The sequence below is a fragment of the Stylophora pistillata genome, chromosome 11 (genome assembly GCF_964205215.1).
Source record: "Stylophora pistillata chromosome 11, jaStyPist1.2, whole genome shotgun sequence".
Taxonomy (NCBI): Eukaryota; Metazoa; Cnidaria; class Anthozoa; order Scleractinia; family Pocilloporidae; genus Stylophora; species Stylophora pistillata.
Genome location: NC_142529.1, coordinates 16,928,151 through 16,931,867, shown reverse-complemented (window position 1 = coordinate 16,931,867; position 3,717 = coordinate 16,928,151).

Here is a 3,717-nt window from a genome sequence, read left to right as displayed (position 1 = left end):
CATATGAGATTGCTTTGCCTTTAAAGTGTTTAAAATGATATAGTGTGTACAAACTACAAATATAAAACTATAATGCATATATACTAAGAAAGCTAAGTTAAATACAAAAAATAAGGAGCTATAGACCAGCAAGGTCGAGCTCCTTGTGTTCACGTTTACAACTGCGGTAGGTATCCATATTTTTCAAATCATTAGGAATAGTGTTCCGTAGTCGGGCAACTTGATATTTCCACGACTTAATCCCATACTTTGTCGAATTAACTTTAGGTAATTTTAAAATAGCATCACCACGTAAACTAAAGTTAGAATTGCGTATAGTCAATAACTCAGATATACTTGCAGGCACGTCTCCATTCCCAATTGCTCGAAACACTGTACCGTAACATTTTTGCAAGTCTTTGGTTAGCTAATGTGTTATTTCCATTCTTAGTAACTAATGTTGCATAAGAAGAGCTTTTATCCTGATAAACGAAGCAGAACGCCCGCTCGTTTAGTTTTTCGAGTTTTTTCGTTGACTGATTACCACAAAAATGCCTAGACTCGGCACAATAATTAAAATGAGGAGCTATGAATGCTCTATAAAGATTCTCCCGCAGCTTTAAAGGAAGAAGTTTCTTCATCCTTTTCAAGAACAGCGATCTGCTGGCTCACTTTGCGACATATGTTCTTAATTTTTCCTTCAAATTTCAGTTTATTATCGACTGTAACACCCAGAAGCTTCATCTCCTCTACCAGAGGAATGGTTGTACCTTCACACTTAAAATTAGGGTCTCGTGACGTTTTTCCCATTATCATACCTCTGTACCTCTCGTGATTCCTCCTCATTTCATTTTCCTCATACCATTTATCAATTTTACCTAAGTCCGAATTTATGGCCTGTTCTACATCAGTCACATTGTCGCCAGCGTAAAAAAACTGTGTATCATCTGCATAAGTGGCCAGTATTGTAAAATCAATAACGTGTGGAAGATCATTCATGAATATATTTAGCAATAGAGGCCCCAGGATTGATCCCTGTGGAATTCCTCTTTGGACGAGTAGCCAAGGGGAAAACGTGCCTGCAAGTTTTACCCGTTGCTTGCGACCAGTTAAATAATCTTTAATTAGAGTAACTTTGCTATCGTCTGCATCGTATTTCGCCAACTTGTGGACAATTAGACCGTGCGGCAATATGTCAAATGCTTTGGATAAGTCCATAGAGACCAACCCAACAATTCTACGGTTATCCAGTTCTTTCCTCCACTGCTCCGTTAAACTGAGGAGAGAAGTATCACAGCCATGCCCCTTTCTATAGGCGAAAACTAGCTTGTGATAAAGATCCTCGAAATATGGGCCGACTCTTTTGTGATTTAGCCTTTCGAACACTTTTGATCACCCGGTTTTTTTGATAGTGACGGTAAAATCGATATTGGTCTGCAGTTAGATTTCGTTAAATTACTGTCCTTCTTATGCACTGGAGACATTTCACCAAGTTTCCATTATGACAGCACGGTCGCGTTATCCAGAAAATAGTTAAACAGTGTACTGGGACAACACCTCCGCTGATTGCTGAACAAGTCTTAGTGGAATTAAGTTGCAACCAGTCGCTTTGTTAGGCTTCAATCCTTTCAAAACCTCACATACCTCCATCGGGTTTGATTTCCCAAGCGAGAGCGTTGAGGCAACTGCTATATGTGAAAGGTCAATATCAGTGGTGGAGGTGTAGTTCGCACTGTTAGCATCAAAGCCAGTGAAATATGTTTTCAAAATCTCGACCACCTTGTTCTGTTCCTTTATTATCTTACCATCGTCTTAACCAGTTTAATCACAGCTTTTCGAAATTCCCTCCTCATATTTCGCGATCTGTTCCCCAAAATCGCGATATCTGACGTTATGTTTGCATCAGGACAACCACCTACGGATAAAAATAACGTTTTCAGTTTTCACCATTTATCTTCAGTTGATGTTATGTTTGAAGAAGATTTTTTCTGTGAGTGTCATTCCAAGGACAGAATTTACAGACAGGTAGCAAAACTCTTCCACCGGCGAAAACTTTTCATTTTCCATGCAATCTATTCTTAAGTGGACAAGATAAATTTATTTCAGTAACAAACAAAAAGGTTTTACACCGTTATGATCACAGGCTCATAGGTATTTTTGTTTCCTACCCACATGTTACACTACACCCAGACTCAGACCACACAGTGTAACCACCATCAATCACTATACAAAGTTCAGTTGTACTCCTTCCAAAGTTATCGCTTATGAAACATGTATACAGAAATATATTTACAAGTAATTAAACTTCTCCGACCATAGGAGACTGAAATTGACAATAAAAATACTTACGGCATTCTCCTTCGTTACACGGAACTGTCTTTTCAACTAGTCCCATTTCACTGCAGTCCTTCCCACCGTTAAATGGCGGGGGATTGGTGCAGGTTCTTTAAGTATTTTTGTTCCTCCTCCACATGTCACGTTGCACTCAGACTCAGACCCCCAGTGTAACCACTGCTGTAGTATCGAGTTCGGGTGGATAAGATTTAACAAGATTCAATGCGGTAACAACAAAAACTCCTTTATTCCAGCCAGTCCGTTCCACACCGGGCACCGATGCGCATGCACATGCATGCATGTATAAAAGTACATGTAAACTATGACATCCCCCTCATTTTAAAAGGAGGTCTGAGCTCACACACACAAAAAAACTAAACTAAATAGTAACGAAGCGAAAATATCTTGGACATTAACAATCAAACCAACAACATGATAAGTTCTTTGTTTCAGTCTATAAGTCCAGAATGTTAAGTTTATAAGTCCACTCTGTCAGAGGGCTTGAAAATCCCCGAGGATCTGCGGAGTGGAGCGTCTGGAGCTGGAAATCTCAACTTTGGTGTATTGACAGGTGCATCAGAGGCCAGTGTGGTCTTTTCATAGTTATCACGTGAGATGCTGGGCGTAGTACTGCCGACCTCAATCAGAGGAGTTAGTGTTTCATCTCTGGGGATTTTGTTTTGGTTATGAATGTTCTCTCCTGAAGGACAAAAATGACTGCGGTCTTGCTTGAGGATACCGCCATTAGAGAGATTTAGCACCGCGTTTACGTAAAACGGTAAAAGTCAGCTTGTTCTTTCACGTTTCACGTAAAATAGCGTGAACCATGCTGCTTTAGCTTCGCTTGAGCTCACGTCATGGTGGATTGAAAGGCGCCTTGTATGACTTACAAGGAGGGGTTTTGGTGCCTTTTTTCCGGCAGTTAACTTCTACTCTATGAGAGAAAAAGTGAGGAAAACGTTCGTAAACGGCAAACGCGAAACGAGTTACTTCCACGTAGACACGGTAAAGTGCAACCGGCAAACGTGAAAAAATGGCGAGAAAAACAAGGTCACTTGGTCACTCTTCCCGTGCACGTTCCACGTAAACTGGTGCTAAATCTCTCTATTGGAAGATTCAAACGTGTGTGACTTTTCATTTAAGTGCGTTACTCTTGATTTCAAATTTAACCCTTAATCATCATGTGACTCCTTTGATTACACTTCTAAGTTCTCGTTTTTCAATGTATGATATATCAGTGTTCGCTTTGTTAGGGCAAGTCAGGTTCATTCAAAATCATCAGTTATTTCACTCTGCCTGTTTACGTCAGTAGAAGGAAATATGTGTGAGTCGTTAGTTCTTTTTTCGTTTTCATTCCATTTGTCAATTTCCTTAGATCTATTGTAATTATAGCTGTAATTTTTC